The 25,280-nt window shown below is 39.9% G+C and overlaps 1 long non-coding RNA gene across 1 annotated transcript; it reads right to left on the bottom strand.

Annotated features, from left to right (window-relative positions):
- Positions 1–205: 205 nt before the first annotated feature.
- Positions 206–18,492, bottom strand: LOC128931472 (uncharacterized). The gene is made up of 2 exons (XR_008479880.1): positions 18,280–18,492; positions 206–805 (listed from the first exon to the last, which is right to left on the bottom strand). It is a non-coding gene; the product is annotated as an uncharacterized LOC128931472 (long non-coding RNA).
- Positions 18,493–25,280: the final 6,788 nt, after the last annotated feature.

Below are 25,280 nucleotides of genomic sequence, written 5' to 3'. Positions count from 1 at the left end.
AGATAACATTTGATTAATTTGAGACCCAGTGAACATTTGGGTCAAGCCAACAAATTTGTCTTTATTTGGGCTCTTAGCAAGCTGTATGGCAGGTGCTTATTACTGTTGGACACGTACCTTCTGTTTATCTGGAAAGCATTCACTAAGACATGAGTCTCCATTATATAGGTGTGACATGAAGTGGTAAGAAGTTGTCATGTAAACCCATGTTGGAAGGAACCATGTTTTATTAGGAAGAGATGATCATGATGAAGAATTTCTTAGACAAAATATAGATTAGACTCATGTTTAAATCACCCCCAATTATAAGATCACCAGAGAAAATGTGTCATCCTCCTCCATGGAATTGTGCTTATTTCAGGCAAAATTATTTCTGATGCATATCCCTCCTTTCTTGGTGCCTGATAAATAATAACTCCAGCTGTCAAGTTCTGATGCAAGAGATGGAAATTCCATTTTTCTTTTCTTCTGCAGGAAACACAAAGATCCTCCATGCAATCTTCTGGGCTATAGTCATATAGTATGATTTATGTATTTCTTGTATGTTTCTTTCTTTTTAAATCTGGAAGTATATTCTTTTGTTTTATTGGGCTATTTATTCTCTTGACATCCTTGGATGTGAGTTAATGGAACCATGATAAAAGGATAGAGAAGTAGAACAAACAAGTCTGATGGTATAGATTTAGGACTGCCTGACAGATTAGGGATAGCAAAGAGAGGAACAAAAGATAAAATCACCTGATTCACGTGCACTGGGATGGTCCAAAAAAAAAACTAGCGCTTGAAGTTTCACTATGCTGTAACTCTGGAAAAGAAACACAGAAAAGATTAGGTTATTATTAAAGCAATTGAGAAAAAAATGTTTGTTTTTCTTTTAAAAATTAATTTTGATATACAAAATCTAAAAGTTTAATTTACGAGCCTGGAACAATGCTTTGTGTTCAATGGGCATTTTATAAACATTTGTTACTTAACGTCAGGGGAAGAGTTTATGGATGTAAGAATAATGGAATGGAGTGGACACACAACGATGGTTTTTATCTGCACAGAAGAGTATCCACTCCTGTTCTGGCCATGCCCCATCCATGTGGCTGAAATTGGAAGCTGCCATCTGCCTACAGACCCTACTGTTGGTGATTGATGTAGACATGGAAACCTAAATTAAAATAATCCTAGTGCCTTCCCTCCATGGTAATTGGCCCAAAGAACACTTAACATAAGCTGAGCCAATTGGAGGACTTCCCCAGATTTTTCAAATTAGAACCATGGAAAGTGATAAAACTGGCATAACGTAAGCTTGAAAACTGCCGGCGGCTACTGTTCCTTGCTCCATACTCAGGAGGAAATGAGTCTGAGATGGTGAAGTCAACCTGTGGATACAGATAAGAATGGAAAGAGTCCTGACCACATTTGACCCTGGTTCCAGCTGTCCACTAATCCAGTTTTATCCCTGCCCCTTATAATATTTGGTCACTTCAGCCAACACTGTCCCATGAAAGAGTTTTAATTAACACAAGGAAAACTTGAACAAGATAGATTTGGGAGTAATCTAGGCTAAGCAATGGGAGGTAAAGGATTATATTATTCCTCTTTATAATCACAGTGCATAAAATAGTGGTTGGTACACAGTTGGCAGTCAATAACTTTACAGTTTTTCAAAATATATTTATTAAGTGTCTGGAGAACATGCTAATTACTGAGAATAAAATAGTGAGGAAGACAAATGCAGTCCTTGCCCTTAAGAAGCTTTCAAGTGGAAAGTACAGAGAAGATGATAACTAGCAATTGTATTATAATAAAAAGTAATACTTTTTTTTTTTTTAAGAGACTGGGTCTTACTCTGTTTCCCACACTGGAGTACAGAAGTGTGATCATAGCTCACTTTAGCCTCAAATTCCTGAGGTCAAGCCATCCTCCTGCCTCAACCTTCTGAATAGCTGGGACTACAGGCATAGGCCACTTCTCTTAGATAATTTTTTAAATTATTTTTTATAGAGATAGTGTCTTACTGTGTTGCCCAGGCTGGACTTGAACCCCTGATCTCAAGTGGTCCTTCTGCCTCAACCCCCAAAGTGTTAGGATTATAGGCATGAGCCACCACCCTGGCCAAGTAATACTTTTTTGTTAGGGAAAATACATGATTATAGTTTTGGTGTGAACAAGTAGATAGCCTAGCTAATTCAAGTTAGAAAGGGAATTATTAGGTAATGGGTTGTCTCACAGAACACAAGAGAAGGAATGCAGCCTGACTTTTGGGAGGACAGGGACTGGGAACTGGAGTTGTTGTCTCCCTAGGAAATGTTCTTTCTGACTCTTCCCTCTGCTTCTTCTTTTCTTTTTCAAAAAACTGTCTTATTTGCTCTCCAGACCAAGTGCTGTTTTAAAACTGGTCACAGCTTTTAAGTACAGACCTGTCCAGAGAAGACAATTATATTGACTAGAATTCCCCTAGGAATATCTACTCTTGAAAGTAATGCTTCAATAAGCTCTTTGATTAGCTGATTGGCTTAGTGAGTGAGCCCTCAGGGCATGCACATTTCTGAAAAGATGATTGCTGTAAATTGCTATGCACAAAACAAGGAGGAGAATTAGTGTGGCCCAGGAGAGAGACAGAGCTGGGAAGGAGAGAAAGAGGGGAGGGACTGTATGAGCTCTCTCCCCTCCATTCCATTTATAGCAAAGACTACTACAATTATAAGATACTGGGGATGACAGATATTTTACTGGAAACTAACAAAAGAGCTGAGTTCTGTGGGTTGCAGCAAAGCAAGACAATACTAGGAGCAGGGACAAACAAGTCACACAAGCTAAAGGCTTAGCTACCTGGAGAGACTGACTCATTCTCTTTGTTAAATTTCAGATTGCCAGGAAAGAATTCTGGTTGGCTTATCTTGAGACAAATGGGGCTGATAGAAGAGTGGGATTATGTACAAAATGATTGTTGGATCCACATTTATGTTGGTGTGGGCTGGGGTGTTACCAGTGGAACGTATCTGTTACTGGCGGTAAATCTGTATGAGTTTGCAGTAAGCTCAATTCTTGCCTCCTCAGAAGAAAGAATTCCACTGAGGGGAATAAGGCAGCAAAACAGACCAAGGCAAGGTTCAGAGCAGGAGTGGAAATTTCTTTAAAAAGGTTTTAGAATAGGAAAGAAAAGGAAGTACACCAGGAAGAGACCCAAGCAGGCAACTTGAAGGACAAGTGCAGCATTTAACCTTGATCCTAGGACTTTAAAGACCGGCCCACTTCTGATGTTTTCCATTCCTTCCCTTTCCCATGATTCTTCCCTTAGGGTGGGCTGCCCAAATGCACACTGCCCTCCTTACCCTTGGAAAGTGAACACTCATAGTGTGTTTAGGACATTGTATGCATAGCCATCTGAGGCTTTCTTCCCTTTTCTGATGGAGTGCCACCAGAAGGTCACACTCTGCCATTTTGTCTCGTAATGCACATGCCCAGGAAGTTGATTTTTCTCACATCTGCATTCAGTCAACACTTTAGTGCAACAGTAGACCATCAGGAAATGGCCTATCCCTGGCAGTGGTTGCCAATTTATTACTTTTATAGATGCAATGTGATAATCACCAAACCATCAGTCAACATTCTTGGTAGAGGGGAGAGAGCCCTCTCCTGCCCTGCTCATGCCTAACTACCTATAACAGAGGGACAGTTAAATGCATTTATTGTGAACTGGCCAGAGCTTTAAAAGGTCTTCAATACAGGACAAAAATGGGTGTCCAGAATATATGTGAGAGAAACATCTCATCCAAGCTAAATATACTTTGAGTAAAAAAATTTAGCCAGGCACAGTGGCTCATGCCTGTAATCCCAGCACTTTGGGAGGCTGAGGTGTGCAGATCATGAGGTCAGGAGACCGACCATGCTGGCCATGGTGAAACCTGGTCTCTACTAAAATACAAAAATTAGCTGGGCATGGTGGCACATGCCAGTAGTCCCAGCTACTCAGGAGACTGAGGCAGGGGAATCGCTTGAACCTGGGAGACGGAGGTTGCAGTGAGTCAAGATTGTGCCACTGCACTCCAGCCTGGTGAAAGAGTAAGACTTCATCTCAAAAAAAAAAAAAAGAAAAAGAAATCATACAAAGAACTTTCTTGGATGGCTGGCACAAGCTGTGATAGACACAGAAAAAAGACAAAGCTATGAGTCAGTAGAAGTCTACAGTGAGAAAAAGATATGAGGTGAACAGAGAGTCAGGAGAATCTGTGGTGCTAAGAAAAGTAGAAGCCAAGACAGAGAGAAACACTGGAAGCCTATGGATGATGACGGTGAAATAATGATACACGACCATGTGGCAGCTGAAAAGTGTTCCAGTTCTCCTTGAGGTCTGACTTGGTGAGCAAAGGGCTATTATCCTGAGTCCTGGTTGTTTTGTTTAACTTCTGGATCTTTTTCTGTGTTTGTGTGTCTATGTGATTGTGTCTGTGTGTTTACCTTACTACCTTCCTAATTTGTTAATATATCCTTACAAATAACTCTTATTACCCAGATGTCCTCTGCATGTTTATGATCCTGAGAATCTGAGAGAGTTTAGTAACAAAACCATAAGGAAGAAGGGATGGAAGAAAACAGAGAGAGAAAGAGAGAAAGTGAAAGAAAGAAACAAGTGTGATCAGGGCTAGCATATTCATTCTTATTATCAAGTAAGAGCTAACTTCTGTCCTCCAATTGCTGTTTTTTTCTTATTTTGGTTTTCTCCCCATCTCCACTTCTTTGTTCTTGGTAATCCTTTCTCTCCTAGCTGCCAAATAAAAACCTAATCCTATCTATCTTTCTCCTTTCCTGTTCTATTTAGTTACAGTAATGATCAATGATGTACAGATGCTCACCAGGTTACTCAACACTTGACTCATGCAAATTTGATCTTATACAAATTATCACATAAGGAACACAGTGAAGTTTTAGAGATGTAAAAAAATTGCATTATATATGAAAACAAAAAGTAGCCGAGTGCATAGATGAATGTTAAGAAACAAATTACCCAGAAAGGATCCAAAACGGCTGAATAGGAACAGCTCTGGAGTGCAGTTCCCAGTTAAGAACAATGCAGAGGGTGAGTGATCACCACATTTCTAAACAAGTTTTTACTGCCTACAGACCAGGAGATTCCTGGGCTGAAAAGCACCACAAGTTTTGAGCGTGGCTGTTTCAGCCCACACAGCGAGTCGCTGCACAAAAACTCACACAAATGTGGGCAGCCATTTCAATGGGCACCTGGAATGCATGGGAGACAGAGCTACCCACTCAACTGAAAAAAAGGCAGTTATGTGTTCTGCTGCCACAAACTTAAATGTACCTGCCCAGCAGCTCTGACTGGAACAACAAGCACAGCGCTTGAACTCCTATAAGGGAGAGACTGTCTCCTCAAGCAGCTCCTGATCCCCATATATCCAAAGAAACACCTCATAAAGGAGAGCTCAGGCTGATGTCAGGCAGGTATCCTCTGGGACAAAGATAACAGAAGAAGAAACTGGCAGCAATCCTTACTGTTCTGCAACCACCACAGGTGACCCCCAGGCAAGCAGGGCCTGGAGTGGACCTCAGCAGTCCTACAGCAGAGGGGCCTGACTGTTAGAAGGAAAACTGAAAAAACTGATGCTGAAAGAGATAATCTCAGCATCAACAAAAAGGACATCCACACAGAGACCCCACCCGAAAGTCACCAACTACAAAGACCACAGTTAGATAAATCCACAAAGATAAGAAGAAACCAGTGCCAAAAGGACGAAAACACCCAAAACCAGAAGGCCTCTCCTCCTCCAAGGGATCACAACTCTTTACCAGCAAGGGAAAAAGCTGTATGGTGAATGAGTCTGATGAATTGGCAGAAACAGGCTTCAGAAGGTGGGTAATAAGAAACTTCTCTGAGCTAAAATAACATGTTCTAACCCAGTGTAAAGAAATTATGAACCTTGAAAAAAGGTTTGATCAAATGCTAACAAGAATAAATGGCTTAGAGAATAATATAAATGACTTGATGGAGCTGAAAAACACAAGAGCTTTGCCAAGCATATACAAATTTCAACAGCTAAATTGACCAAGCAGAACAAAGGATATCAGAGATTGAAGACCAACTCAATAAAATAAAATGAGAAGGCAAAATTAGAGAAAAGAGAGTGAAAAGAAATGAATAAATCCTTCAAGAAATATGGGATTATGTGAAAAGACCAAATCTATGTTTGATAGGTGTACCTGAATGTGATGGGGAGAATAAATCCAAGCTGGAAAACACTCTTCAGAATATTATCCAGGAGAACTTCCCCAACCTAGCAAGGCAGGCCAACATTCAAGTTCAGGAAATACAGAGAATACCACAAAGATAGTTCTCAAGAAGAGTAACCCAAAGGCACATAATTGTGAGATTCATCAAGGTTGAAAAGAAGGAAAAAATCCTAAGGGCAGCCAGAGAGAAAGGTCAAGTTACCCACAAAGGGAAGCCCATCAGACTCACAGTGGATCTTTTGGCAGAAACTCTACAAGCCAGAAGAGAGTGGGGGCAATATTCAACATCCTTAAAGAAATGAACGTTCAACCTAGAATCTCATATTCAGCCAAACTAAGCTTCATAAGCAAAGGAGAAATAAAATCCTTTACAGACAAGCAATTGCTCAGATATTTTGTCACCACCATGCCTGCCTTACAAGAGCTCCTGAAAGAAGCACTAAACAAGGAAAGGAACAACCAGTACCAGCCACTTTGAAAACGTACCAAATGGTGAAGAGCATCGACACAACGAAGAAACTGCATCAACTAATGGGCAAAACAACCAGCTAGCATCAAAATGGCAGGATCAAATTCACACATAACAATATTAACCTTAAATGTAAATGGGCTAAATGCTCTTATCAAAAGACACAGACTGGAAAATTGGATAAAAATTCAAAACCCATTGGTGTTCTGTAAACAGGAAACCCATCTCACATGCAAGGACACACAGAGGCTCAAAATAAAGGGATGGAGGAAGATTTACCAAGCAAATGGAGAGCAAAAAAAAGCTGGAGTTGCAATCCTAGTCTCTGATAAAATAGACTTTAAACCAACAAAGATCAAAAGAGACAAAGAAGGACATTACATAATGGTAAAAGGATCAATGCAACAAGAAGAGCTAATGATGCTAAATATATTCGCACCCAATACAGGAGCACCCAGATACATAAAGCAAGTTCTTAACAACCTACAAAGAGACTTAGACTCCCACAAAATAATGGTGGGAGACTTTAACACTCCACTGTCAATATTAGACGGATCAATGAGACAGAAAATTATTTTGTCTGGATATCCAGGACTTGAACTCAGATATGGACCAAACAAACCTAACAGACATCTACAGAACTCTCCACTCCAAATCCACAGAATATACATTCTTCTCAGCACCACATCGCACCTACTCTAAAATTGACCACATAATTGGAAGTAACTCGCTCCTCAGCAAATGCAAAAGAACAGAAATCGTAACAGTCTCTCAGACCACAGTGCAATCAAATTAGAACTCAGGATTAAGAAACTAAATCAGAACCGCAAAACTTCATAGAAACTGAACAACTGGCTCTTGAATGTTGAGTGGATAAACAATGAAATGAAGGCAGAAATAAAGATGTTCTTCAAAACCAATAAGAATGAAGACACAATGTACCAGAATCTATGGGACACATTTAAAGCAGTGTCTAGAGGAAAATTTATAGCAATAAATGCCCAAATGAAAAGCAAGGAAAGATCTAAAATCGACACCCTACCATCAAAATTCAAAGAGCTAGAGAAGCAAGATCAAAAAAACTCAAAACCCAGCAGAAGACAAGAAATAACTAAGATCAGAGCAGAACTGAAGGAGATAGAGACAAAAAAAAAAAACCCAGGAGCTGGTTTTTTGAAAAGATCAACAAAATAGACAGACCACTAGTCAGATTAATGAAAAAGAAAAGAGAGAATAATCAAATATATGCAATAAAAAACGATAAAGGGGATGTCACCACCAATTCCACAGATATACAAACTACCATTGGAGATTACTGCAGATAACTCTGTGCACATAAACCAGTAAACCTGGAAGAAATGGATAAATTCCTGGACACTTGTAGCCTCCCAAGCCTAAACCAGGAAGAAGTCAAAACTCTGAATAGACCAGTAACAAGGGCTGAAGTAAGATAGCAATTAATAGCCTACTGACCAAAAAAAAGCCCAGGTCCAGTTGAGCTCACAGCTGAATTCTACCAGACATACGAAGAGGAGCTGGTACCATTCCTTCTGAAACTATTCCAAACAATCCAAAAAGAGGGAATCCTTCCCAAATCATTTTATGAAACCAACATCATCCTCATACCAAAACCCGGCAGAGACTCAACAAGAAAAGAAAACTTCAGGCCAATATCCATGATGAACATAGATGCAAAAATCTTCAATAAAATACTGGCAAGCCAATTGCAACAGCACATCAAAAAGCTTATCCATCATGATCAAGTAGGATTCATCCCAGGGATGCAAGGCTGGTTCAACATTCACAAGTCTATAAACATAATTCACCACATAAACAGAACCAAAAACAAAACCACATGATTATCTCAATTGACGCAGAGAAGGCCTTTGACAAAATTCAACAGCCTTTATGTTAAAAACTCTGCATAAAGTAGGTATTGATGAAACATATCTCAAAATAATAAAAGCTATTTATGACAAACCCACAGCCAATGTCATACTGAATGTGCAAAAACGGAAAGCATTCCCTTTGAAATCTGGCACTGGACAAGGCTGCCTTCTCTCACCACTCCTATTCAATGTAGTATTGGAAGTTCTATCCAGAGCAATCAGACACAAAAAAGAAAAAAGGTACTCAGTTAGGAAAGGGGGAAATCAAATTGTCTCTATTTGCAGATGACATGATTGTATATTTAGAAGACCCCATCATCTCAGCCCAAAATCTCCTGAAACTGATAAGCAACTTCAGCAAAGTTTCAGGATACAAAATCAATGTGCAGAAATCACAAGCATTCCTATACACCAATAACAGACTAACAGAGCAACGAATCAAGAGAGAACTGCCATTCACAATTGCTGCAAAGAGAATAAAATACCTTGGAATACAACTCACAAGGAATATAAGAGACCTCTTCAAGGAGAACTACAAACCACTGCTCAAGGAAATAAGAGAGGACACAAACAGATGGAAAAACATTCCATGCTCATGGTTAGGAAGAATGAATATTGTGAAAATGGCCATACTGTCCAAAGTAATTTATAGATACAATGCTATCCCCATCAAGTTACCTATGACCCTCTTCACAGATCTGGAAAAAAAAAACACCTTAAACTTCATATGGAACCAAAAGAGAGCCTGCATAGCCAAGACAATCCCAAGCAAAAATTACAAAGTTGGAGGCATCACCCTACCTGACCTCAAACTATACTACAAGTCTACAGTAATCAAAACGGCATGGTACTGGCACTAAAAAAGAGATATAAACCAATGGAACAGAACAGAGGCTTCGGAGGCAGTGCCACACATCTACAACCAGCTGATCTTTGACAAACCTGACAAAAACAAGCAATGGGGAAATGATTCCCTGTTTAATAAATTGTGTTGGGAAAACTGGCTAGCTATGTGCGGAAAGCAGAAACTGGACCCCTTCCTGACACCTTACACTAAAATTAACTCCAGATGGATTCAGGACTTAACCATAAGACCTAACACCATAAAAACCCTAGAGGAAAGCCTGGGAAAAACCATTCAGGACATAGGCATAGGCAAGGACTTCATGACTAAAACACCAAAAGCAATGGCAACAAAAGCCAAAATAGACAAATGGGATCGAATTAAACTCCAGAGCTTCTGTACAGCGAAAGAAACAATCATTAGAGGGAACCAGCAACCAACAGAATGGGAAAAAGTTTTTGCAATCTACCCATCTGACAAAGGGCTAATATCCAGAATCTACAAAGAATTAGAACAGATTTACAAGGAAAAAAACAAACGAACCTATTCAAAAGTGGGCAAAGGACATGAGCAGACACTGTTCAAAAGACGATATATATGAGGCCAACAAACATGAAAAAAATACTCATCATCGCTGGTCATTAGAGTAATGCAAATCAAAACCACATTGAGATACCATCACATGCCAGTTAAAATGGCAATCATTAAAAAATCTGGAGAGAACAGATGCTGGAGAGGATGTGGAGAAATAGGAACACTTTTACACTGTTGGTGGGAGTAAAAATCAGTTCAAACATTGTGGAAGACAGAGCGGTGATTCCTCAAGGACCTAGAAATAGAAATTCCATTTGACCCAGCAAGCCCATTACTAGGTATATATCCAAAGGATTATAAATCGTTCTATTATAAAGACACATGCACACGTATGTTCATTGCAGCACTGTTTACAATAGCAAAGACATGGAAGCAACCCAAATGCCCATTGATGGACAAGGAAAAAGTGGCACATATACACCATGAAATACTATGCAGCCATAAAAAACGATGAGTTCATGTCCTTTGTAGGGACATGGATGAATCTGGAAACCAACATTCTGAGCAAACTGATGCAAGAACAGAAAATCAAACACTACATGTTCTCACTCATAGGCAGGTGTTGAACAATGAGAACGCATGGACACAGGGAGGGGAGCATCACACACTGGGGTCTGTTGGGGGGGAATAGGGGAAGGACAGTGTGGGGTAGGGAGGTTGGGGAGGGATAACATGGGGAGAAATGCCAGATATAGGTGATGGGGGGATGGAGGCAGCAAACCACATTAGCATGTATGTACCTATGCAACTATCCTGCATGTTCTGCACATGTACCCCAGAACCTAAATAGGTTAAAAAAAAAAATACAAAAATTAGTTGGGCGTGGTGGCGGATGCCTGTAGTTAAAAAAAAAAAAAAAGCCAGGCATCGAGGCTCATGCCTGTAATCCAAGCACTTTGGAGGCCAAGGTGGGCGGATCACCTGAGGTCGGTAGTTCAAGACCAGCCTGACCAACATGGTGAATCCCCATCTTTAAAAGAAAAACAAAAAGAAACCAATTCCCCGCCATCTTTTGTTGACTTGATGCATCACATCACATTGTCATGTGTTACAATAACAGCTCCCCACCTTTGACTCCACTGTAGTAGAGGATGCAGTTAAGCTCTCAGACCCTGGGATCTGGCTACTTGGATTTGTATTCTTTTTCTACCATTTTCTAGCTGAATGACTTTTGGTAAGTCATCTAAAGCCTCTAAAGCCTCAATTTTTTAATCAACAAAGTAGGGATAATGTTTCCTTCCTCAGAGCTGTCATAAGAGGTAGATCAGCGGCATAATCAGTGTATGGTGCTTATACAGACATAGATCAGGTACTCTCGTTATAATGACAGTCTGTAGTAAATACCCTTGCTAGTAAATTCAGAGTTTGATGTTGCTGACCCTAATCGCAGACTTCTTCTTTTACTGACCTACATATTAAATCTTTTTCTACTTTTAAGTTATGGCAAAAACAGAAAAGAACAACTGCATAAACTAGAGAATCTGTCATAGCAAATCTAGCACTGTGGGGCTTCTGATCTAAGATTAGTCTTTTTTTTTTTTTCTTAAGAGAGTTAAACTGAGCTACTATAGTGATGAAGTGAATTGATATTCCTCCAAAATGCTTTTCCAGATGTTCAGCAAAGTTCTCAATTCCTTCTATTCCAATCGTGGTCTCTCATTCTAAGTTCTCCTGGATTATTAAGTGAAGCGGGTGGGTGGGAGAGAGGTGGATGGGGTGGGATATTTAAACTTGGTTTGGAGAAAGTGAAAGTGAAGGGAGGAGATTAATATTGAAGATTGTAACTTAAATATTCTCCCTGTAAATACAACTTCCTGCAGAAACTCAAGTCAGATGTCTTTAAGCTGCAGTACAGTAGAATAAAACATTCTCCATCCCCATTGAATGGAGAATTTATCAGGCTGCATTTTTTAAAATCTCCTTTTGTGGAACTAGTGAGAGTCTCTGGGAACCAAGTTCATATCCATAATAATGAAGCTAGATAAGGGTACATGACTCAGATTCTGCCCATCAAAACAAACCATCCAAGCACCATGTGAAAGGCTTTGATAAGGCCCTATGAAGACAGTTTATGCCGTTCATTTGTCATTGAATATGGTTTCATCCTTAGCACAACATTTTTAAACAGCTTGATTTTTAAAAAAATCAATAGTCCTTGAGTAAGAATGATATCAGGACCACAGTCTTCAATTTAATATTGAGGGCCTGTTTTCATATCTTTTTTAGCTTCAAACTGACTTGTATCATAGTCTAAATTCCAACAGTGACTTTCAAATGCTTCCAGATTAATTCTTTCTTACTTTTGTCATACAGCACCGGTACAGTCTCTTTTTTACTAGTGGTTTTCAAACTTGGGTTTGAGCCGAGGAATCTCTTATCAAATAACATCGGACTCAGAACCCAATAGCATAATGGAACTGCTCACGAAGTATCTCCTGTCAGGAAAATCATTGCACCATACCAAAAATACTTTCACTGACAGGTTTCCTAGCTAGAATAGAGGAACATTAAAAATGTAATTTGCTCAAAGAATGGAAATTTGTTAAGTAACACATGAGTAGAAAATAATATATGGTAACTGTATTCATGAAAAAGTTGAATTCCAGGATTGGGCTTTGTGACCAGAAATACAAATGGCTGTAGGTTCAAGACTGAATTTTCCAGTCTGCGTTCCCTATTTTCTGCAGGTGGGAAGGGCTGGGGCTCTGGAGCAGCACATTAGCAGTTGGCTCTCTTGCCTCTCTCCGGAATGGATATCCTCCCAATAATTCAAAGTTGTGCATGTCCTAAGCCCAGGACTTTCAAACTGGGTAACTGATCCAAACAGTGGGAATGTGTGTTCAGAATATGAAAAACAGTGGAGACAGTACAAATGATAGTGGCAGAAGGCAGACAAATGCCTAGGTAGATACGGGCAGGTCACTGGTGAAACCCTACCTTGGAACCAAAGATAGTTTACAACCTGAAAACCAAGCCACGAGTCTCAGATAAATCCACCGATTGGGTTGAGAACGTCTCTTCCGGTGCGGCACACTTTCCTCTGATTGATCTCCACCCTTCCTACCCTTTCCTAATTGGCTTTTTTACACTGTCATGCCCACCTTTTGTGATGCCTGTGTTTTAGCCTCTTTTGCATACTTACAAGGCAATCAGCACATTCTCCCCGTTTCTGACCCCATAAAAGCCCCACACTGAGAGACACAGTGAAAGAGAAAAAGACCACCCAGCTTTGGGAGGAGGACCATCCTTGCCTCCTGTCTCCATTGAGAGATGTTCAATTGCTCAATAAAATTTTCTTCATCCTCCTTACCCTTTGATTGTAAGTGTAACCTTATTCTTCTTGGATGCGGGATAAGAACTCAGGAACCACAGAAAGAAGGTATGAGCTATAAAACAGGCAGGCTGTGGCACACCCAGCCCAGCTGTGGGCTGAGCTAGTGCGAGCCAGGTGTGGCCTGGTGGGCTGAGTAGGTGAGGTGCCTCCTGTGCAGGCCTGGGGCCAAGTGAGGCCAGGTTGGGGGCATCGCTGTCCATGGAAGGCCCCAACTGGCAAAGTAGCAAACAAAAATCCTGCATCACGAACATATACTCCTAAGTTACTCTGACTTCAACATAAGACTGGAGAGAAAAGAATTTTTCTTCCAACACAAGCATGCCAAACCTTATTTTGCTAAAAGGAACTCTGATCTCAGAGGCACTATTCTACAAACAACAATCCCCTGGATTACATTTGAGAAGAATAACCATCTTGGAGATGAGCCCCCATTTTCCAATTCTAGAGTGAGATCCTGGTTTTTATAAATCTACAAGGGAAAAACATTTTAAAGCTTAAACAAAGCTACCTGGCAAAGTAGCAGAGTTGGGCAGATTCAGAAGAAAGGCCCTACCTGCATAGCACAAAGCTAGATGCGTCAAAGCATTATGAATTGTTCATAATATGTGACAATCATGATTACATATTTCAATGTTGTACCTTTGCATTGAAAAGTTGCTTTGCCTGAGTTTTCAGTTTCTCTGTTGTTCCTGCAAGCAGGCAGCCACCATTTCTGAGAGCTTCTGCTATTACAGTAAATAAGAAATTATACGCTTCCTGTCTGTCTCCTCATAACTAACTACCTTCATTAAAGTTAGAAGAAACAGTGCTATCCTGAAGCTGGACAATACGGGCTTATTAGAGCTGACTGTTATATTTTCAGGAATTTTATTGTATTAGGTTGGTGCAAAAGTAATCAAAAGTATGGCAAAAAATGCAATTACTTTTACACAAACTATCACATGCCATTACTAAAAATTAAATTGTATAACCTCAGAATTAAATACATTTCTTTTAAAAAATGTAACAAATAACATCTGTTATTTGAATTCATCACATATTAGTGATTTTACATCTTACAACAATTTATACTCATTATATATGCTCATTTTATCTATATGATATCGTCTAATAGTGTGCAACTCTTTCCCTCTCCACATGCAGTGATGTCAGGTTGGTAGACTGAAATCAACTATGAGCATTTACACCATGGAAAATGGCAAACACAAAACATTAGGGCTTTTATTTCAAGAGAAGCCGTTAAATGTTTACCATCACACCATTGACACTGAGAGTGTGACTAGATGTCAATTCCTTTGCCAATGCTTGACAAAACAATTACTTATGTTTACATGACTGGCTAGTGAGACATTTTGCCATCAACTAGCTCTTTTTATAATGTTGTGAGCCTTGATACTCACAACTGAATTCCCTCATTCTCTATCACCAGTGAAAATTGTAAATCAGCAGCAATGAAAAATTAAATTGGGTTTCAACAAGAAATGAAAATGATGCCAATCAGCTATGTGGGTAGCATTTTATGCTGTTAGAAAAGTAGTAAATATATGAAACTCATAAATCTATTGCATGAATATATCAAATCAGAGATGGAGAAAAAGCTACCACAAGGGGAGGGATATAAATTGTGCTTTGTGAAAGGAATGTACTAAAATAAGGAAATTCACTGCATGGGTTCCTAATCTGGTAATAATATGAGTTCGTTAGTTGCTACATATTTGCTGGACAGTAGTTTGTCCCGATAGAAAACTTTACTGAAGATCCTGGGATCAGGTCACAGAAGAATGATTTAGTGAACATCTAATGGCTATTATCAATGTGCTCACATTCAAAGCCAGGCCCATCTGCAGAGGGGCATCCCTTGTGTGGTGCCTTTCTGTTTCGTTTCCTTCACCAGGGAAGTCACAGTATTTCTGCTCCTTGTGAGTCCAGACCCTGAGCCCCAGAGATTATTCACCTCCACCTTATGTTCTATATCGCTAGTCCTTAATGTTTGTCCCAGGATTAATCTTATTGCTGAATAACAAATCCTACTAACATTTTCATCGGTGAGTAGCGTGTGTGTGTGTGTGTGTGTGTGTGTGTGTGTGTAAGAGTTCTGTTGTAAAATTTCAGAGGACCAAAAAACTCTGTGATAAATAGTATTTTAATGCAATCTATTTTTAAAATTAAAATTAATACAAAAAATCCATGATTCATAGAATATCGAAATCTGAAATAAAGACCAGATTAGACTATAGGATAAGGGTACTGTTACCACTAGTGAACCAGGCTTCCAAGTGGAATGCCTTTATTCCCATTTTCTTTTGTCTCCTGTGAGTTTGCCCAATTAGCTGTTTCTTTTCTCTCCTGAATTTTCAGCTTCTGGTTCTGTATAGGCATTCATTTCCCAAAGCCTACAAACTTGCTGAAGTTCCAACCACCTTTGAAACAAAAACAAAAGCAAGAACTGCCTCATTTCAATTCCCTTGATTCTTCTGCTAACATCCTCCTCACTTTCCTTTATACCAAAGTTCCTTGAAAAAGTAACCTGTGCTCAGTGTCTTTATGTTTTTACCTCCCATTTGGCATTTCCTCACTGCACAACATTCATTATTCCTGTCTCTTTTGTGTGGGGGGGAGACAGGATCGTGCTCTGTCAACTAGGCTGGAGTGCAATGGCATGATCTTGGTCCAGTACAACATCTGCCTCCTGGGTTCAAGCAATTCTCTTGCCTCAGCCTCCCAAGACGCTGGGATTGCAGGTGTATACACCACCACGCCCAGCTAGTTTTTGTATTTTTTATTAGAGATGGGTTTTCACCATGTTGGCCAGGCTGGTCTTGAATTCCTGGCCTCAAATGATCTGCCTGCTGTGGCCTCCCAAACCGCAGGGACTACAGGGATGAGCCACACCGTACTTGGCCATTCCTGTCTTCCTGAGAAATCTCTTCTTTTTGACTTCTGTAATATCACATTTGTATCATTCCTTCTTCTACCTCCAAATATTCCTTCTCAGTCTTACTTGCAATCTCATTTATTTCTGCCCTTTCTTAAAATGTTGGCAATCATCAGGTGCTAGCATCATCCTCTGCTTCCCTCACCTCTCCTTCAGTGACCACATCAACTCCCATGAGAGAACTATCAAAAACAGGCATGTGACACTTATTTCCAGCTCGAAAGTCTCTCCCAAGCTACAGATTTTTATATAGATCATCTACTAGACAGCCCCTCTTGGCCACTCATAGATACCTCAACTTCAACATGTCCTAACACACTCGTTACATAGCTCATTCACCACCACTGCGGCTGGCTTTACCTCTACTATTTGTCTGGTTGAATGGCACTAGAAATTCAACAAGGAAGCATGAAGCCACTCAGAGTATTCCTTTTCCTCAAAGGCTGGAGCCCTGAGTACACCTAAAGACTCCACCTCCGCCATCCATGGAGCTGCCAGCAGAAGCTCTCAGAACTTCCCTTAGTGTTAGCACACAGGACTTGCAGGACAACCCGTGATCCTGGAAAGACATCTCACGTTATCACTGTATTCTTCTTCTCTGCCTTCACCTTGTGCCTCTCCCTGCCTCCTCTGTGCCAGAAGTGCTGGCCTTCCTGCTTCTGCCTGGATCTTTCTTCCTCCAATACACATCTCCCCACCTTTCTTTGTTCATCTGTCTACTGATAGAAATATCTGTAATCGAGATCTTTCCTGATCACCCCACATCAAAATAGCAACCTATTCCCCTACTGTTCTCTTGTCTTCCCATCCCGCTTCATTTTCCTTCATAGCACTTACACACACCTGACTTATTTTGTTTATTTGTGTATTTTTCTTCGCTATTAAAATGTACATCCCCTGAAGCCAGGGTCTATCTCACTAACAATATTTTAATCACCCAGAACAGTGTTCAATCTTTAGTAGAGACACAGCATACATTTATTCAATGACTGTATGATTAATTCCCACCATACCTACTCCTTCAACATTTATTGTCTGTATCAGTTTCCTTGGAAATTCCTGACATATTCAATGGATATTCATGCAGCTCCTCACACAGGCCTGCAGAGTGCTGGCTGCTGCCATCGCCGCTGCCGCAGGACTCATCTCCAGTTTGGACTCTTGCAATTGTCTCGTAATTGGTTTCCTTGCTTACAGTCAGTTCTCCTTTTTATCTGTTCTTCGTGCTGTTGCTAGGTTGTCTTTCCAACTTAGCTCGAATTGATAGCTTCTCTGTGAAGCCCTTCTCAATAATTTCAGTAGAATGTCTTGACCTTCCTTGTGCCTCCATATGCCTTGTACAGATGGTTGTCATGGCGCATATACTACAGCATCTTACTGAACATATTTAAATGTCTGTCACATGTTATTTGACTATAAACTCACTGAGGACAGATGCTGTAGTCTTTTATTTGCCCTGAGTTTTATTTATCCTCACTGTTTAACGCAGTGCCAGAGCTACCATGAGTGCCTGATAAATATTCGTTGAATAAGTAACATCATAGTATCATCAATAAATTAACTGTCTTTATGCCAAAGAGTCTAAAGAACTTACACACAAATCACAGTATGTTTTCCTAACTTTTAAAAAAATGATGTGAATATACATCTTTGTGTGATAGGTAAGAAGCAGGTATTATTATCTCTCTCTCACAGAAGGAGGATTGGATTTATATCTGCTTCCTAAGATGAGTTTGCACCCATAACTGGACTGATAGCATCAAGTCTGGTGTGCAGATTATTAAATTGGATGCTGAGGGATTAGCAAAGAAAAGTGGAAACATTCTCTGCCTTCAAGGATCATATTACCGTAAAGGGAAGACAATACCCATAGAAAATAAGTAGGAAAATAGGTCCACTGAAGCTCTTTTAAACAATCCTAAAAAATGGACCACTCAGAAACTGAGACAGAAAAAGGAAAAATGCTGCAATGACCTCTGTAACCAAACTGGAACTTCTATTGGAAATCAGCATCCGTATTCAGACGACAGCTGCTCTACCCAGAGGGTCGTATGCAGGGAGACAAGTCACCTCTTCCAAGCCTGCAGTGCTCCCTAACGGCCAGCTGTCCCGAGCATGCAGCGGAATCACAGCATCCTGACAGTTTAATTCTGAGCATCACTCCCACAATTTACCTGGAGGGGAGAAACTGAAGGCAGAATGCATAGGGAAATGATGACGAATTCCTAATGACTGTTCTAGGTTAAATACCACTGACAAGTCAATGGATAGAATGTTTCATTTTGAAGGAGGCTGCTAAAAAATGACTAACACCATATTTCTAAAACTAAATCAAAACTACCAGGGATTCAGCTTCAAAATTGTGATAGTCTGGTTTTCCGGGGAAATGACTGTGCACAAAGAGAACAAGGCAGGGAAGTCAATTAACATTTCTAGGCATTTTTCATGTGTTTTGAATAGTTCTTTCAAACCCTCTCCCTCAATGAATCCTCACAACAGTATTGGAAAATAAATATTACTAGTTCCATTATTATAGCTGATATTGTAGAAAAGAAAGGCCCCCATGAAAACATTACGTATTTCTATCAGTGTGGACTCATGAATACTTACAGTAATCAGTAGGTTATAATCTTAGTCTCATTTATTTTGTTGCCTTTCCCAGCTTTGACTATGGGGAGTTCCCTTAAATGGACTCTGGTGCCCATTTCCCATGCCTCGACTTTTTTTTTTTTTTTTTTTTAATCATTTCCTTACTTTCCAGCATGAAAAGACATTTCAGGCTCCCTTGTATTTCTTTCTCATCAACTGTGGAATCAGCCAAGGAGCACTGGTTCCTTTTATTAGAGAATGGTTTTAACATGAAAATGAGATCAGAGTGCTGGGTGGGCTCATTGCCAAGGTGTTATTGTTTCCGGGCGCTCACAGAGAAAACAGATGAGAAATATATGCATGTATACATATACATAAGTTTCACATACATCCGTCTACATCTTTTTCTATCTCTAGCTATCTCTAAATATATCAAAAACACAAGTTCACACTGATACCTCAGATTCCAGACCACCACCTCAGGGTTCATTCTAGCCTGTCCTATCTCTGTCTCCAACAGTGAGGAACCAGACTCTCATTACCCCCAATATATTTATTTATTTGAGCAGTCCTAGCATATATACAAAGGAGTTATTGAATTGCTAACTCATGCTCCAGTGAAAAACAGATTCAGTAACTAACAATATTTGTGAACAGTTTTTTTTTCAAAACAAATTTGAAAACAAATTTGAAAAACAGTGTTTTCACTATATTTTGTAAGGCTAAAGACAAAAACAAACATCTGTATTTCATTTTGGATGTTCTCTACTTCTTTTTCATTTTGGCTATTTATCCAGTATGACTAACATGATCATGATTCCAAAAGTCAAACTATATATATATATAAAGGTATAATCAGAGAAATGTCACCTCCCTTCAGCCCTTCTTTGTTTCTGCTCTCCCATTTTTTCTACTGAGTCCCTACCTACCTGCTTTAGGTAACCAATCTCATTAGTTCAGGTTTATTCTTACTATGTTTCTATTTGCACCAATAAGAGATACATGTATATTTTCTTCTCTCTTTCTTTCCTTCTTTCTTTCTTTCTCTCTCTCTCTCTTTCTTTTCTTTCTTTCTTTCCTTTCTTCTTTCTTTCTCTCCTCCCTCCGTCCCTCCCTCCCTCCCTCCCTCCCTTCCTTCCTTCCTCCCTTCCTCCCTTCCTCCCTCCCTCCCTCCCTCCCTTCCTTCCTCCCTCCCTTCCTTCCTTCCTTCCTTTTCTTTTTCTCATTCTTTTTCCCAGGCTGGAGTGCAGTGGCAGGATCATGACTCACTGCTGCCTCGACTTCCTGGGCTCAGTTGACCCTCCCACCTCAGCTTCCTCAGTAGCTGGGACCATAGGCTCATGCCATCATGCCCTGGTAATGTTTGTGTTTTTTGTAGAGACAGGGTTTCACCATGTTGCCCAGGCTGGTCTCGAACAACTAGGCTCAATAAATCCACCCCCTCGACCTCCCAAAGTTCAGGCATGAGCCACCATGACTGGCATTACGTGTGTACTTTTTAATATTATATTATACACAAAACATCCTAGGATTACATTTGTTTTTTTTTTCACTTAAAAGTATATCCTGGAAATTAATCCATATCACTAGTTTCTGACTGAACATTTCTGGTCTTTTAGGTCACAAGCCTCAGCTTTGTCCTCCAGTTCTGCCAGGAGCTCAGTTCTCCAGAGAGCCTGTCTCCTCCTCAAGATCCCGAATTTGGCTGAGAAAATATTTGTGTCCCTTTTATTTTTGTTCTTTGAGGGGATCTTTAGTCTGTGTCTCTCTTGGGATTTAGATAGCACCATCCCTAATCTGGCCGAATCTGGATTCATCTTTGAGCCCTGTCACTTAAGGTGTTCAGTGCTGCTTCAGAGATCAGGTGGCTAGGGGGACGTGTGTAAAAATGGAAGAGAATGCACCAGTTAAAGGTATGGACTTAGAAATGATGCAGAAACATGAGGGCATCCATCTGGGACTTATCTCATCCTCCCCTCTTCCCATCACACTGTTGCTTCTTTGAACCATCTCTACTTCTTTTCCTTTTCAAAGTAACTCTAATGTTTATTTCATCTGTTTCCTCTGTATGCCAGTAGAAAGGGGATTATTTTTATTCTCCAAGGTTTCCCCTGTTGAATGAGGTCCCTTGATGGCAAACTTTCCAAATCAATTGTTTCCTAAACATATTTTAAAACATTCAACCAGCCTTGCTCTTTGCTACATCCTCTTTTGGGAATGCCTTTCTACTCCTTCTCTACTTGGAGAACTCTGGCTCAGCTGATAAATACATCATTATCTTTGTCACATGGTCCCAGTCTCCCTTTTCCTGGAAACCCTGTGGAATGAATTAATCCCGCCACTATGCTCCTACAGCTCCCTGTGTACTCCTTATTACAGCATTTACCGCATTATGTCATTATATTGTAATTAGATGTTTGCAGATCTGTCTCCCCCACTAGACCATGACTGCTTGAGGCCTGGGATAATTACGTTTTATTCTTCTTTGTGTCTCCAGTGCCTTGCAGTATCTGTCACATAGTGGGTGCTGAGTAATGTTTAAATGATTTCATTAACTATGTTTCTTTGTCACACATGCACAGTCATTTAGCACAGATACAGAAAGGGAACAACCCTAAAGAGACTTCACATGTTCTGCTAATAAGGAGGAAACTAAAGCACTATGGTTAAGTGAGGAGTGTCTGTGTTTTAGCTGATGATTAGGTCTTATTCCACCCTTAAATTGAGAGAGGCACTAAATAAAATGGTCAGATTTTCCACAAGCTCAACCCAGGCCAATTGGAGAAATTTCACTCTTGCCTGGACCAAAAAGTCTTAGAATTACGATGAAGGATAGATAGGCTTGTGGGATGGCTCTTCCTCTTCTAGGAGCATATGTCTATAATAATTTAAGCCCCATTGGCTTGTGTCTCAACCATGCAACTGGTCTTATGAATTGGACTTTTTAATTACTGGCAACTTGCTGACTTGAAATTTCTTAGGATCCTCAGAGCAAGGAAATAACCTTCTCCAGGAGACAGAATAAAAATAAAATAAAACAAAAGCAAGTCTGGCACCCAGCTATGCTGGTGTCTTTCTAAAGTACGAACACCATTATAAAGGCTTTCTGCTTCTGTTTCATTATGTGACAGTCAGAGACTGTAAACACTGTCGGTGGCAGAGAAAACAGTGTCTAGAAACAAATAAGAAAAACTAAAGATGAAACTGGGAATATGTGCACAGCTTATGCTTTGGTATTCTGTGGTCATGACAGCTTTTGCTCTTATGAAAGTACTGTGTGTGGTGTTTTTTTCCCCGTAATGATTTCTGAAACTGTGTGACTTGTGGAATTTGCCTTAAAAAATGCAGTGAGTGTTTAATCGCTCAGGGTGTGAGTAACCACATTCTGTTCAACTATGCTTCCAGCCCTCACTCTCCTCCTTATCAGTGACAGTACTCCAAACACTTGTCTCAATTTTCAGATCAAAGCTGATGAAAAACAGACCTCTAAAGGGTTGAATTGCCTTCTGCGTTTTTGTTCATCGGAAGAAAATACCTATACCACTTGAAAGGGCTGAGGTTTTTTTTAGTGCCTCATCTGTAGATTGTGAATTCTGTTTTGCCTTCCTGCTTTGCTTATTTCTTACTCTGTCAATGTCATCTGCGTCATGAAATGTATCTTTTAATTAATTATTCTTGTCTCAAGTTGTCTGCTGTGGCTCACTGTCAAGGCAAGAATTCATATCAGTAAAATAGGATATGTTGCTCAGTGGAAATATCTTGGTTTATTTCAATATGAAATTAACTTCATTTACCCAATAATCACCTTAACTGATTTTTCAGATAAATATTTTTGTTGTTTATATTTTATTCGAAGTTGCATACAACCTTGCTTTTCTACAAAGAGCAGAAATTTGGAAACATGAGAACATTAAACTATACAAGACCCTAGAAGTCTGATTGAAAAAGCATTTAGAGACAGGACGTGGTGGCTCAAGCCTGTAATCCCAGCACTTTGGGAGGCGGAGGTGGGTGGATCACGAGGTCTAGAGATCGAGACCATCCTGGTCAACAAGGTGAAACACCGTCTCTACTAAAAATACAAAAATTAGCTGGGCATGGTGGCGTGTGCCTGTAATCCCAGCTACTCGGGAGGCTGAGGCAGGAGAATTGCCTGAACTCAGGAGGCGGAGGTTGCGGTGAGCCGAGATCGCCATAGCACTCCAGCCTGGGTAACAAGAGCGAAACTCCGTCTCAAAAAAAAAAAAAAAAAAGGAAAGAAAAAGCATTTAGAGAGAATTCTAAACCTAGAAGCCAAATCCAACAACACAACAACAATAACAATTCCATTCATATTCTGCTCTATGGGGAATCTCCCATAAAAGGCCTCCCAGAAATGCACAATAAAATATGGATAGTTTTGAATAGGTTACACATGGTTTGCCTGAGTTTATTAAAACAATGGAATCGGCTATAAATAATGCAGAAAAGATTTATAAATCTTTGAATATAAATAAATTTAAACAAATAGAAACAAGATGAGTGACAAAATAAGCAAACCTCTGTGACTTTTCCAAAGGCAACCTTTAAAAACATTGGTAGATTTTCAAAGCTATTTACTAAAGTGAACAGAAACAAACATTGTATTATTGGAGAATGATAATTTAGTCCTGTTTGGAAGGAATTGAGGTTTGAGGATGTACATGTACTTGTAGAGTATTTCTGAAATGATGGTGACCAGAAGCATTATTAAATTTAGGATTTTTTAAAAAGTTTGTAATGTTTGCATATACACAATGAGATATTTTGGGAATGGGATCTAAGTCTAAACATTAAATTCATTTATGTTTCATATACACATTATACACATAGCCTGAAAGTAATTTTATGCAATATTTTAAAATAATTTTGTGCAAGAAAATTTTGACTGCCACCTGTCACACAAGGTCATGTATAGAATTTTCCACTTGTAGCATAATGTTCGCACTCCACAAGTTTCTTATTTAGAAGCACCTCTTTTTTGAGGTGGAGTTTTACTCTTTTTGCCCAGTATGGAGTGCAATGGTGCAATCTTGGCTCACTACAACCTCTGCCTCCTGGGTTCAAGTGATTCTCCTGCCTCAGCCTCTCGAGTAGCTGGGATTACAGGCATGTGCCACCACACCTGCCTTATTTTTGTATTATTAGTGGAGATTTTCACCATGTTGGTCAGGCTGGTCTTGAAGTACTGACCTCAGGTGATCAGCCCACCTTGGCCTCCCATAGTGCTGGGTTTACAGGCATAAGCCACCATGCCCGGCCTTGAATCATTTTTGATTTGCGATTTTGATTTGAGCATAGGAATGCTCAACCTATATTTCTGAAAAGAGGGTACTCTTTTCAGTGTAACCCTTCAGGATGAAATTTGTACTCCTTTCCTAAGGGGAATGGAGGGTCATCTTTCTTTTAGTCCAGATATTAAGAGCAGTGTAGTAATGTGATGTTTGGTTATTACGACTGACTACATGGTGTAGAAAGGTCACTGGTCTAAGAAGGAAGAACTGTAGGTTCTCATTCCACATGCATCAATAACTGGCTTTGTGACCTTGGGAAAAATCAATGAATTTGACAAATATTCCTTAAGTTAGATACTATGCAAGATGTTGGAGCTACAATGGCAATAGGAAAAGTTCCTTGACTTTCCCCTGAGAAAGACTGACAGTAAAAAAATAATAATAAAGAGCTACATGTGCAATAGTAAGAAACAGATGGGATGGTGCTAGGGACAGAGTAGACATTTTAGGAGTTTCAAGCCATTTGAGAGATTTGCTAGATTTGAGAATGCCAGATTTGAGGGTGCTTGACAGGTGGGCCAAAGATAAGGCTGGATTCACAGGCAGAGACCAAATTGTGTAGTGTCTTCTGCATTACAGTAAGAATTTTGACCTTAATGATATATCTAGTAATGCTCAAATCTTAGTATGCAGCAGAATTACTCGGGGGAGTTTATTAAAACACATGTGTATGCCTTTGAGTGACAGCATCAGAATCTCCAGTGGCAGGATCAGGGCACGTGTATTTGACAAGCCCCTCAGGTGCTTCTAGTGTGCACAAAAGTTTGAGAGCCACTGGTATAGTCAGTGGGGAGCCACTGAACATCCTGGTGTAAGGGAGTAACACCAGATTTGTATTTTAGAAAGATCACTCTGCTAAGAGCGAAGAGAGCAGACTTGAGGGGTATGATCCTAGAGCCAGGGAGACTGATTAAAAGATGACTTTCTCTACAACTCAGGACCCACCCTCCTCTCCTGGGCATATGTCTGAGAAAAAAATCCAATATATGTACCTTAGGAAACAGCAGAAAAGTGTTCATAGTAGCAACGTGCGTAGTAGCAAAAGCAATAATAATAATAACAAGACTATCCGAA

Source organism: Callithrix jacchus, chromosome 1 (assembly GCF_049354715.1).
Source record: "Callithrix jacchus isolate 240 chromosome 1, calJac240_pri, whole genome shotgun sequence".
NCBI lineage: Eukaryota > Metazoa > Chordata > Mammalia > Primates > Cebidae > Callithrix > Callithrix jacchus.
Note: the sequence above shows the minus strand (reverse complement) of the source record. Positions and strands in the feature narration are given on the sequence as shown.